Below are 14,178 nucleotides of genomic sequence, written 5' to 3' on the forward strand. Positions count from 1 at the left end.
TGATGGGGCTGTGGTGAGGCGAAAATGAGCTGAAACTTGCAAATACTTACAAAGTGCTCAGAATACCATACGGGACACAGTAAGGACTCAGTCCTCATGAGGATGAGAAAAGGTACGTGAGGAGGGCTGTTCCTTTGTCAAGGTCTGATCTGTTCAGATTTCAGAAATGGGCTTTTTCCTTGACATATCTAAATGCTCTGTCACCTTTTGAAGATTTGGTTCATTGTCCCTTGATGTCTTGGCCCTTTCTCTAATTTCAGGGGCAACACCTCCCTGTGACAGTTAACAGCCTCAGTCATCAGCACAATCTGCAGCTGACATACCTCTGAGCAGCATGAGGTGGGACGGGGGTGGCAAGCTGCTCGCTGGTTTGGTTTGGCCCAGGGTGTTATTCCAGAAAGTTTTTTAAAATCCGAATTAGCACCTAACATTTTTAGATCTAGAGTTTCTTCACAGAAATTCAGATACTTCTGAAAACCCAAAAGATCTGGCAACCCTGGGTCCCCATTCTTACATGACATCAACTGGAGCTGAGTAGGGACTCCTCCCCAAACTCCCCTCCACTCCCTGACACTGAGGCCAAAGACAGTGCCTCCTGGCCTCACCCTACAGCTATTGCTTTTCTCTTTATTTTTTCAGTGTTGGGTCAGCTGTACTCATTTACCATGCCTACTTGACCCTGCAGCCCCGTGTGTACAGAGGCAAGAGAATGAATGATACACTTCAAGACAAACAGACCCTTGCTTGTATCCTGACTTCACCCGCCAACCGCAAGAAACAGGCAGGTTATGAACTCTCTGCACCAGTTTCCACATGTGAAAATGGGACTAATCCCCCATACACAACAGAGCATAGCAATTGCATTTATGTGAGAGCATATGGAAAGCGCCAGGTCCTGTGGCTGTATACAGTGGGCAATTAATAAATGTTTACTTTCCTCCATCTTACTGGTGATGATTTGCCACCATTACACCAATCTCTACTATGGCTCCTTCACCCTTTCTCACCGACGGTTTACACCTGGCACATCAGACACATGGCCAAAAGTGTAACCAAAATGTGCATAAAGAATCAAACTGGAGTGATGGAGCCCCCATATATAAACCACCGGTTTGCAGAGAATGCGGATGACACCAGAGGGAGGCAATCAGGAAGGTCTAGACTCAGAGACTAACTATGTGACAACTCTGATTTCTTCAATGACAACAACAAAAACTGCAAGGAAAGAAAGATTAAGAGACAAAGTTACTTAGGAGATGTACCAGCCAATTGCACAGAATGGAATTTATTTGGATCCTGATTTAAATAAACGATACAAAAACTTTATAAGACAATTGGGGAAATGTGAACACTGATTGAATATTTGATGATATTAAGGAATTCTTGTTTTAGATAATCTGACATTGTGGTTATGTCTGAAAAAAGAGCCCGTATCTTTCAGAGGTACATACTGGAGTATTTCCATGTGAAATGATGTAATGAAAGTAATCGAGGGTGGGACAAAACAGTGAAAGTTCAGATGAGACAAGTTTGGCTACGCAATAAATATGGCTAGAGTTGGGTAATGGGTACACAGTGGTTTAATATACTGTTCTATACTGTATATGCTTGTAATTTCTATAATAAGTAACTTTTCAAAGCAAAGCACACGAGGGGTGCCTGGGTGGCTCAGTTGGTTAAGCATCCGACTCTTGATTTCAGCTCAGGTCATGATCTCAGGGTCCTGAGATCGAGCCTCGCATTGGGCTCTGCAGTCAGTGGAGAGTCTGGGGAACATTCTCTGCCCCACCCCCTGATCACACACACCCTCACTCGCTCTTTCTTCCTCTAAAATTAAAAAATAAATCTTTAAAAAAATAAGCAAAGCACAACACGTGATGAGATGTTCAAATTTCTTTTAAGGTTAGAAACAGCACTGGACTGATGTAATACAGGGAATGTTTTCTTGGAGTTATTACTCTTAACTTGTTTGGGGCTTAGACACCTCTTTGAGGAAGGATTACTGGGGTAGGGCGATGGATAGGAATCTTAGTTTGGCTTGGTATGTTAGCGCAATGGGGAAAATGGTGAGCCCCTGGTTCCCACTACCCTGCCATATCTCTTTCCCTCAAGTTTCAAGATGTTTATCCCTGCTCATCAGACTGTAAGTCCCTCGAAGGCAAGAACTCTTACATAAGCCCTTATTTCCCTGGCACCTAGTACACAGACTGGCACACATTAAGACCTCAATAAATGTTTGTTGGATAAATGAAGGGAAAGGGACATATCTATATTTTACCTTCAATGAGAGAAAAAGAGCAGGAAAAGCTCATTTTGCCAAGGTGCTCCCATGCTGTGGTTCAGTCCATGGTATTCATCTTCCACCACGCATCAAAATCATCTGGGGAGTTTGTTAGAATGCAGATTCCTAGACACACCCTCCTTGCAGATTCTGTTCAGTAGATCTAGGCTGAGATGACAGGCAGCATATTCTAACAAATGCCCATTCAGACTGGTGTGCAACGCCCATTGGTGCAGGTTATTTAACCTCTTTGCTTCTCACAAGCATTATTCATTTTTTCTGCTGGCTCTTTGTGGAAATTTGCAGCACACACATAACAGTATAATAAACCCCCTTAAGGCATCCACCAGCCTCAGAGGCCATCAACTTTCTGCCTTGTTCTTTCTCAACTTTATTTTTAAGGAAACCATCTAATTTTAATTGAATGTTGCTGAATTCAGCAACAGTATTGGCAGCAATACTCTGCCTTGAGCATAAAGGTGGGTGAAACCCATCTCTGGTTAACTTGGGAAAGCAGGGTTTTCTTTTCCCTAATATGACAAATGGAGGGGTAGGAAGCTACGCTTTCTTGGTCTCCAGCTTGAACACAGGGAAATCAGAGTACGTGATAATCGGGAAGATTTGGATTGTTGTTATTTCAATGTTTTGCATTTTATACTACTTTAAAGAAGTAAAGTTTCATCCAACTCCTTAAAAATGCCTTTTTTAAAAAAAGTGTTCTTCATTGACAGAAGCAAGACTGACAACTACCATGACTCCTCTGCCTTGGATAAAAAGTGAGAATTTGAGCCAGAAAAAGAGAAGAGTTAAATATCATTTCAAGTAGCTGCATATTTCTAAATCAGTAAGATGGCTAAGAAATGTCCTCTGCATATTTTTTTCTCAATGATTGAAATGATCGCAAACTTAGTTGTTATTCATTTCAAAAGTACTGCAATAAAGGTTATTAGCTAGAAGAAATGAAGAGTGTCTATTTAAAAATTGCAAAACCCAGGGCACCCGGGTGGCTCAGTCAGTTAAGGGTCCGACTCTGGGTTTAGGCTCAGGTCACAATCTCAGGGTCATGAGATGGAGCTCACTGTTGGGCTCCACGCTGGGCGTGGCGTCTGCTTGAGATTCCTTCTCTCAGGGCGCCTGGGTGATGCAGTCAGTTGGGCATCAGACTCTTGGTTTCGGCTGGGGTCGTGATCTCGGGGTTGTGAGATCCAGCCCCATGTCAGGCTCTGCACTGGGCATAGAGACTCTCTCTCCTCCCTCTGCCTCTCCTCCCACCCCCACATCCCCCGTTCTCAAGCTCTCTCTCTCTCACTCTCTCTCAAATAATAAATAAATAAATCTAAAAAAAAAAATTCTCTCCCACTGCCCGCCCCCCTGCTCGTGATTTTAAATAAACAAATAAAAACTGTAAAACCAAAATTCCAGACCATTAATGACGATTCAACTTCATCATAACCCCTGATAATTTAATGGGCCACTGCTGCTTCATTCGCCTCCCCCAAAATATAGCCATTTAGATGATCATAAGAATCAAAAAACAAAACAAAACAAAAAACATATGATATGTAATTGCCTATCTATACATATCATGGAAAACTGGAAAATATATAAATACACAGAATCAACCTGGTGAAATGAAAAGAGGTCACACAAATTAAATATGGTATCATTCAAAGTATGTATATTATCTAAATAGGTGATACAAAAAGATAAGCAAATGCAACAAAATGTTTAAGAGCAGTAGTCTCTCCGGGTTGCACAATCACAATTTCTTAACCTCCATATATTTAGTTGTTTTCAAATTTCCCACAGGAAAGTACAGTATTTGTAATGAAAATATTTTAAAAAGAAAAGGAAGAGTTGTAATCAAAATAATCTATTATCCTATCTCGCTGCAGGTAGTAAATATGGTCTTGCAACAGGGCAGAAACCCAGGAATTGGAGAGAACCGTATAACTCGGTCCTGGCAAACGCACTCATTTTACCTTTGGGCCAAATCTGATTCTGCTTCATTTGCACTATATAGTCACAACGAGAAATATGAATAAAGCAAAATGTCTAGCTTAATGATTCAAGTGACAAACTAGTAACTACAGAAATGCAGAGTTTTCTATATATAGTCAAATGGAATGCTGTGTATCAAAATCTGCATTTATTCATAGAATAAGTTAAGTGGTAAATGGTCACTTTACAAAAGTATTCTTCAAATCACTCCAGAATTTCTCTATAATACAAAATATTCTAATATGATATTTTCCAACTTATAAATGTCAAAAAATTTTCATGGAAACCCCTACGTAACAGTCATTGTAGTTGGCTTTGGTAACACTTCCAATGGATTTGTATGTACTAAATGGCAAGAGAACCCTATACTATTTGAAAAACAGTAGTGCAGATATATATGGCTCATTATTTCATTTGTGTACATTCAAGGTTGGGACACATGTGAATACAAGGACCATCTGCAAAAACTCCACGACACCCAGTGGTCTGTCCATCACTCTGGGGTATTTAAAATATAGTATCACTTACAAGAAAACTCAGGCTGCAAGACTGGTGACTATCATGATTCCTCTGCCTTGGACAGAAAGTGAGAACTGAGCCAGAAAAAAAGAGGGGCCGTTTTAGGGATTTTAGAGTGAAGGAAAGAGGAGAGATTGGTTGAATGGCATCCATTTCTCATGGATGTAACAATTTTTTAATTGCTGGAAAGAGTAGATAAATAGTACAAGCAAGATTAATTCTCCATTCAAGCTTGCCAAATTAGAAAAATATAGTCTGATCAAGTTCATTGTAAGGAAGATGTCTTCCAATATGTGGCAGGTTGGAAGACATTTTGCATCTTTCATAGTAACACAAAGAAAGAAAATGACTTGCATCACATTAATGACATAGGTTAGACTGTGCAGTTAAATTAACCTCTCTCAAAGGTTACATTATAGCTTTTTAAGATAGGATCAGACAGGTCTCAATTCCATGCACAGCTCCTCCATTTACTAAGTTCTTCATCCGTTAAGTGTAGCCATGATGTCCACCATGAACTATTATGGGGATTAAATGAGATAATATATATATAGCATATACAGAATAGAGAAACATCCAACACTTGCTTCTTTAACTTGTTCTAAAAACACAAAGTTCTTGAAACATAACGATAATGGAGATAAAGGAAGAATGTGTTTGAGGTAGGCAGGTATGTGGTTAGCTGCCAAAAGCATTCCCTGTGGGAAAGATCTGGAAGCTACTAAGCAAGCCACATCTAGGGTCCTTTCATTTCCTTCTGTTCTCTTTTCTGACATTGCTGCCATTGTGTCCACTAATTTGGCAAGGTTGCTTTGAATTATGACCTTCCTATTCCCACCATCTGTTTTCTTCTCCCATCTAAATAATGCATTGTCTATTCTGATCTTTTCCCATCAATGTGATTTGATATGTATCTGTTAACTCTGCAAACTGGGATTTCAGAAACACTTCTCAATCATTCTTAAAATGGCGATTTACACTCTGTCCCTGTAAAAAGTTGGTTAACTATTCATTTCCTACAGAAGAAATTAACTAATAAGACTAAATCTTGCTGGTAACCAGAGGATAACTTTACTACGTCTAGCAAAATGTGACTTAAAAACTACTTTGTAAATACCCTTTAATGCTAGAGCCATTTGCTGTGTTTTACCGTTAGAAAATGTATCCCATTTTATTATCAAAAGAAACCTGTATTCGTATATATGAATGTATGTATATATGTATATACATATATGTATGTGTACACATAGGTTTATGTAAATATAAATATATACAAAAGGGGGGAGAGAGAGAGAGAAAAGAACCTTGAGGATTAATGGATTAGTATCTGAGAATTGGCAGTGAAAGTAAGGATGGGATACACAGATAGAACCTTTAAATTTTACTTTATCTAGTTATGTCATTTTAAATTTATAGCAAGCTCATATTACTTTATTGGGTTTTTAATTATTAAAAAAATCAGACTCCTTTGGTGCTTAAGAAAGACATTTTAAGACATTTCATTTCATTCTTTTAGGTCACTAGGGCACTTCTAAGTGCAAGTTTAAAAATACACTAAGGTTTTACTTTGAGAGGAGAAAAAGATATTCAGAGGAGCCTTTGATCACTACATTATTTTAGTTAGAATTTTTAAGAAGTCAGATGAACTACCAACATGTATTTTGAGCCCCTAACCACCTCCAAAGCACCTTGAGGAAAAAAAGCACCCAAGAGAAAATGGAACTACAACGTTTCCAAGGTCTTTATCACTAGAAGAGGAGCTCGTGAGCACAAACAAGAAAGAACAGCACCCCAACTTAAAATAAGATTGGAAATGCTTATAGGAGCTTGCAAGGATACGTAGCTCACTTTAGGGGGGTATACTAAGCACTGGGGAAGCTAGGCTAAATATATATAACTATTAAGAACAGAAGAAGGGAACATTAACCTCTCTCTGCTTCAGGTGACACTCAAGCTGGTTGGCCCTCAGCTTCCTCCCCTCCCAGTTACCCTGACTGAGTGACCTGACATTCCATCCAGTTCGGCTCACCACCATCCCGGACAGGGCTGATGATGTGGGGAGCTTCTAGAGGAAGATATGATTAACGCCTCCATCACTCTTGCCTTCTTGGATGGCAGGTTGTTCCCCTGTCCCAATGGGAATGGGACATGTGATCTTAGCCATCCTTTCCATTACAAGAGCTTTGCAACTATCCTTAAGAGTTGCTGAGAAGACCATTCCATATAAGGCCCAGACTGGGGGTAAGGATGACAGTGAGGGTCGAAGAGACCCACAGAATGATGGCAAAGGATATGCCTATCCCTGGTACAGGGCAGAAACAAAGTGCTAGAGGGGTATGGTCGATCTACCTCAGAGACAAAGCAAGTACAGATCCTACCTCACGCCCAATAACTGTCTTTTACATTTCTTGGCTCTTCCATCCATTTGCTTCCCAAGTTCCATTAAACTTTTCAAAAATCTGGCAAAATGTTTCCAGAGCCTCTCTGGACCTATGATCCAAAAATGATACTAGCTTTACAGAGTCATTTGACAGGAGTAACTAAAATAATTAAAATCACAAAATCTTGCATTATTACATGTAATAATGTAAAACACATAAAATCTTACAATCTTACATATTACTATTATTATTAAGAGTATGAAGCTTTCACTATGTGCTTAGTAATATGCTAAGCAAGATACATATAAATATATGATACATAAATAATAACTTAACCCTCACAATAACCACATCACAAAGGTATTATTATATCCCCTTTTTAAAAAGATTTTGTTCATTTATTTGAGAGAGAGAGAGCACGCACACGAGCAGGGAGAGGGGCAGAGAGAGAGGGAGCAGCAGACTCCCCGCTGAGCGTGGAGCCTGACACAGGACTGGATCCCAGGACCCTGAGATCATGACCTAAGCCAGAAGTCAGACACTTAACCAACTGAGCCACCCAGGCATCCCTTAGTATCCCTTTTTTAAAGATGAGAAAATTGAGATCAAGAGTGGTTAAGTCTTGTCCAGAGTCATGTAACAAGAAAGTAGCAGAGAGAGAACCCAGACTCCAGAATGCCCTAACCACCCGACTCTACCTGCCATCCAAAGGCAGGAAGTGTCTCTGTTGGTGTGAGCATCTTTGCCCATCATTGGAGTTCTGTAGTTTTCTTTATAGGGCTTCTGCCCATTTTCAGATAAGCTTACTAGAGAGAGATGTACAAACCCTCAGTGAAGAAAACTGTAAGGCTTTATGGAGACATGGGAGAAGATCTGAAGGGAGAGATGCTTGCGCTTTGCTGGGAAGAGCCAGTGCTATATGGAGCTGTCTTTCTTCCTACAGTAATCCATGGAGTCACTAGGCAGCAATCAATCTTGGTCACAACCTGACCAAAAATGATCCTGGAGCTCATTAGAAAGGATGTGCGACAAGACAAGAAGTTTCATAAATGAAAACTAATGAGGAAAAACTAGCCCTGCATGGTATTAAACCATGTTAGGAAGTTTCAATAATTACAACAGTTCAATACTGACGCAAGAATAGACAGATTAACAGAGCAGACGCTACTGAAATATATCCATATAATGTCGGAAATTAGTGTAGGATGAAGGCTGAGTTTGAAAGCAAGGTGAAATGATGTATTAAACAGTATATGTTGTTGGGATAATTAACTATTTGGGATGGGGAAAGTAGGAGAGAAATCTGTGCAGACCCCCAAACACACTCCTAACCTCCCCCCAAAATGTTAATACTCAAAATTTTTAATTTTTAGAACACATATGGGTAGAATCAGAGGAAGGCTGGTCTTTTTGTTGTTGTTGTCCTCATACGTACATGTGTAGAAGTAAAAGTTATCTCAGTGCATAGTGTTGTAAAAAAGTAATTCAAATGCCAATAAACTCTTTTTTTAAAATTATATAATTTGCTTTATTTTTTTGATAATAATTTTTTATTATGTTATGTTAGTCACCATACAGTACATCCTTAGTTTTTGATGTAGTGTTCCGCTTCATTGTTTGCGTATAACACCCAGTGCTCCATGCAATACGTGCCCTCCTTAATACCCATCACCAGGCTAGCCCATTCCCCCACCCCCCTCCCCTCTGAAGCCCTCAGTTTATTTCCCAGAGTCCATAGTCTCTCATGACTCATTCCCTCTTCTGTGTAACCCCCCTTCATTATTCCCTTTCTTCTCCTGCCGATCTTCCTGCTATTTCTTATGTTCCATAAATGAGTGAAACCATATGATAATGCAAGTTGGTACAGCCACTTTGGAAAACAGTGTGGAGGTCCCTTAAAAAGTTAAAAATAGGGGCGCCTGGGTGGCACAGCGGTTAGCCGTCTGCCTTCGGCTCAGGGCGTGATCCCGGCGTTATGGGATCGAGCCCCACATCAGGCTCCTCCGCTATGAGCCTGCTTCTTCCTCTCCCCCTGCTTGTGTTCCCTCTCTCGCTGGCTGTCTCTATCTCTGTCAAATAAATAAATAAAATCTTTAAAAAAAAAAAAGTTAAAAATAGAGCTACCCGATGGTCCAGCAATTACACTACTGGGTATTTACCCCAAAGATACAGACGTAGTGAAGAGAAGGGCCATATGCACCCCAATGTTCATAGCGGCATTGTCCACAATAGCTAAACTGTGGAAGGAGCCGAGATGCCCTTCAACAGATAACTGGATTAAGAAGATGTGGTCCCTACATACAATGGAATATTACTCAGCCTCAGAAAGAACGATTACCCAACATTTGCAGCAACATGGACGGGACTGGAGGAGATTATGCTAAGTGAAATAAGTCAAGCAGAGAAAGACAATAAACTCTTGTGTTAAAATATGCCGTATCTCCTCCCACGGAAACCATCTCGCAAGTCGGTGGACGGCTCTTATTCATCCTATTTAAAAAAGGAGACTGCAAAGCATCTCAATGAGGGACTCACTCAAGGTAACACACCTAATGAGAGGCAGAATCAGAGCTTGGACCCTGAATGAGATGTGTTCATCTCATTTCGATGTGTTAGGTATGTTTGTAAAACCAGACATCTCAGACTTGGAAGTTACTTTCCAATATGAAGTGTAGTTGTGTCCATGCTGCCTTTTCATCACCCTGGTTCCTGTCCCACCACCACCACCCCTGCCAACCACAATTCCACTGACTCCAAACCCTGGATCACTGCATACTCTGCTTTTTCCACCTCAGAAGTCTCATAACTCAGCAGCCCCAGCACACTTTATACTCATGCTCTCCAACTACCCAGGGTCCCTGAGCACTCCCTCCTGCTAGTCCTTCTCCATCCACTCTCTCTCCCCCCAGCTTCTATTAAAATGTCTCTCTCCTTACACACCCAGTTCTGTACACAGTACTACACACCACACCAACTTCCACTTTCCATTAATGATCTAGACCAGTACAGTGTAATGAAAGACAGATGCAAACCACATCATGTAATCTTATGTTTTCTAGGAGTCACATCTAAAAAAAGTAAAGAGAAACTGGGGAAACCATTGTTAATAATATATTCTATTTAAACTGAATATATCTAAAATATTACTTCAATATATAATCAATACACAAATTATTAATGAGGTAGTTTAAATTCTTTTTTCATACAAATTTTGAAATCTGGGGTGTAAATTTACATATCTCAGTTTTGACTAGCCACATTTCAAGTGCTCAAAAGCCACACGTGGGTAGTGGCTACTGGCTACTGAATTGGACAGCAAAGACCTAGGCTCTCATTCCAATGAAAATGCCCCCAAACTTTCCTAAGGACTGATTATTGCTGGATAAAGAGATCATGGGTGGCTTTTTAAAAATAACTTTGGATTACTGTTCTCCAACAAACACAAATTGCACACTGTTAAGTATTTCCAAACCTTGTGATTTTAAATATCTTTGGTATATCAGGGGAATTTAAGTGAATGAATCTTCATATTCATGCTCTAATGCAAGTTATTCTTTTTTAAACAGCATGGATGGCATCATCATCTGTCCTCCCTTGCACATAATCATCCATACCTAGCTCCCATCCGCTTCACCAATGCGAATTACTCTCCCTGTTCCCTGCAGCCCACGCACCTCCTCCTTTTACAGATCAATGGGCTGAAGAAATGGAATGCCCAGAAGAAATATTCTGTATCCTTACCACTTCCGTACAAATATTAACCCATGCACACTTTCCAGTTTGGCTTTAGTAGATTTGTGGTTACTGGTATATGACCAAGAGAATTCAAATTCAAATTCTAGAAAAAGCCTCTGTATCCAGTGCTGCTTAAAATTCGACACACTCAAAAGCTATTACATATCCCACTTTGGTTTCTTTGTAAAAGAAATTGACCCAATGATTCTCCCTAAACACAAGCCACCCATTTTTTAATCAAAGAATGCATTTCTCACCTTAAAGAATACGACTAAAGTTATGTTTTTGGTGCTTAAATATAGAAGCAGTCTAGTCACTGGAAAATGCGGACATGAGGTGCACACAGCTTAAGAAGTTAAATGGTTTTGGGGCGCCTGGGTGGCACAGCGGTTAAGCATCTGCCTTCGGCTCAGGGTGTGATCCCGGCGTTATGGGATCGAGCCCCACATCAGGCTCCTCCGCTATGAGCCTGCTTCTTCCTCTCCCACTCCCCCTGCTTGTGTTCCCTCTCTCACTGGCTGTCTCTATCTCTGTCAAATAAATAAATAAAATCTTTAAAAAAAAAAAAAAGAAGTTAAATGGTTTTGAATTTGGAAACTAAGATGTAGCCACTTACTTTAAATACCCATTGATTTTTAAATTCATGCTACAGTTTGCTTTTGAATTGCTCTGTTTGCCATCCTAATAATGACAGGTTTGTCCCTTTTGCCCAGGCTGTGCAAGGTGACATGTGGAACCTGAACCTGGGCAGCTCCGAGACCTGGATTTTGATCCTCACTGCCAGTTGCCAACCAGCTATATGACCTTGGGTGCAGCCCAATCACCCTGCTGGATTCAGTCTCCCTCCCGCACTGTCAAAACGGGGTGACAGCAGTGCTCACTCAGGCTGCTTCCAGCTCGCCATTCCTAACCATAGTACTAATCTTCCTCTATTCCATTATCCCTGAAACCTCATGTGTCTCCTCCTTCCTAAATGAGAAGATGGCTGGCAGCACAGCAGTAAAACCGGGGAAAAAAAGGGCTGATAAAAAAAAAAAATCCTAACATGAGTCACCTTTCAAGAATTTATCATTCTCTGATGCCTGGGTGCTTGATCATGGACCTATATATTCTTCTAAGGAAACCTGTTCTAAGAACCTGGTATTTGTTATGTCCTGTTCTTGGGTGATGTTTACACTAGACATTCATTTCTTTTAAAAGCCACTCATAGGTATAAAATAAACAGAAGTTATGCGTCAAACAGACATAAGCAGCCATATAAATCGTCCTTAGTGGAGCCTGGAGAAAATCAGATCAAAATCACAGAGAATTCTAATTAGGTCTTTGCACCAGCTTTTAGTAAGTTCGAGAAGATAATTACAGCTCCCCAAACTTCCCACTTCACTTCCCCCACGACCTTGCTGCCCCCTAAAATCCAGCCTGCTGCAAGAATCACTCCCTACCCCTTAGGACCAGCTGGAGAGCCTTCCCTGATGCCGATGTCCTCACCAAGGCTTAAGTCAGGGGGCAGCTGATGTTAACTGCGGTCTTTACGGCTTCTGCCTGGCCTGATTTTTTTCACGCTGCCATTTTGAATTAACATAGGTTTCCTCTGCAACCCACGGCATCTTCTGGTCAGGCTTGGAACATAGTTGGCGCGCACGCACACACACACACACACACACACACCACCGGGAGAGCTGGACACAAGTGTAATTCAAGACAATCGCGTCAGAATTAAACAGCACCAGAAAGCCCATACGTAAAACCCTACCAAGTCAGTTTTGAGTCACAGCGAATGACAGCTTCCTTAGATGCACTTGGGTTTCATGGACATTTTAAACCCCTAAATCCGAGTTCTCGTCAATTCTCTAAAAGTTCAAGCATCCCCCCCTGTTTCGCAGACCACACTAGTCTCAGACCTCAGCAGCGATGTCGCCAAATAATCAGCGCCCTGACGGACAAGCGAACGGAGGACTGAAGTGCATAATCATAGCAGAAATGCGTGAGCGCCTTCTACCAGCAAGTGTCCTGGCGCCATGGCGTACCTGTCCTGACACCCCTCCACTCCCAGGGACCTCCCGGAAAGTGGCTGGGGGTTGGGAGGGGGGGTGTTGTGTCAAGTCCTGCAGCCCGCATAGACGACAGCAACAGCCCTTAAGGGGAGGGCAGTCCCCTGGCCATGATTCGCGATCGCAAACCGGATGGACGTGGGCGCAGAGCCAGGTCAAGGACAGCGGGCCCCACCAGGCAGCCATGTTCGCGCTACCCTGGTGGCAGGTGCACTACCTCCCGGGAGGGTGCCAGGCCCACTCCACCACCAGCGCTGCCACCACCAGCGCTGCCACCACCGAGCAAGCTGCGAACCCCGGGAGCGGCCCGAGAGGTGGAGGGTGGGGGGTCACAGGCACACACCCCAGCGGGCAGCAACTTAGCTACCAGAACATGGAAACACAGGAAAAGCACCCGGAGGTCAGGGCAAAGGATGGGGTTGGGGTGTAGAGCGGGGAGACAGGCTCACACCAGGCGGCAGTGCCCGCGCCCCGGGGTGGGGCGTCCCTCAACCTACTAGCCCGAGTCATCCCCACCCGGGCCGAGGCCACCTCTCCCCGAGCCCCCAGAGCCCCCAGCCTGCCCTAGCCCCCCCCCGCCGGGTTTCGGCCCGGAGTAGCGCTACCCGCCGGTTCGGAGGGACAGGGGTCGGCCACGAAGCAGAGGGGACGGCGATGGCGGACGCGGCCGAAACGCTCGGGGAGAAGCGGCTGCGGACGCCCTGCGCTCCCAGCCGTGCCCGCCGCGGCTCACCTGCGGGGCGGCGGGCTCCGGGCTCGGCTCTGCTGTGCTGATGCTGCGGCCGCCGAGGGTGCGGGTGCTGCGGTGGCGGCGATTACTGCGGCGACATCGGGGGCTGCGGCTGCAGCGGCAGAGGCGGCCGTCGGGCGCTTCCCCCTCCCCAGACTCCCGGCGCTCGGGCCCGCCGCCCCCTGCGAACAGCTGGCCCGGCTCACGTGACCGCTGGGCCCACCCCCGCCTCCCCCACCCGGGCCCCGGGGCCGCGCCGCACCCGCAGCGTCTGGGCTCCGGGGCTGCAGCGCCGCGCTCGGCCTGGTAGGGGAGGGCGCCTGGGAGCAGGGGAGCGGCCGAGAGGGCGGCTGTCGCCAAGGGAAGTGGCTCCCTCTTGGCTCGATTTTTAGTTCTTGGTCACGGCCGGGATTGCGGCTCTCTTGAGAGGGAGAACTCGGGCTTTACGGAGCCAGGCCCCACTTCCTTCCCGCGCACTCC

The 14,178-nt window shown here is 43.6% G+C and overlaps 1 protein-coding gene across 2 annotated transcripts in view; it reads right to left on the reverse strand.

The window, feature by feature from the left end:
* SCRN1 (secernin 1) overlaps positions 1-13,903 on the reverse strand; it is a 61,722-nt gene extending 47,819 nt beyond the window's left edge. For both annotated transcript variants that reach the window (XM_034669765.1, XM_034669763.1), the window contains exon 1: positions 13,702-13,903. The gene's annotated coding sequence lies outside the window, so the exon portion shown is untranslated. The remainder of the gene's footprint in view (positions 1-13,701) is intronic.
* Positions 13,904-14,178: the final 275 nt, after the last annotated feature.

The sequence above is a fragment of the Ailuropoda melanoleuca genome, chromosome 1 (genome assembly GCF_002007445.2).
Source record: "Ailuropoda melanoleuca isolate Jingjing chromosome 1, ASM200744v2, whole genome shotgun sequence".
In the NCBI taxonomy this organism is placed as follows: Eukaryota; Metazoa; Chordata; class Mammalia; order Carnivora; family Ursidae; genus Ailuropoda; species Ailuropoda melanoleuca.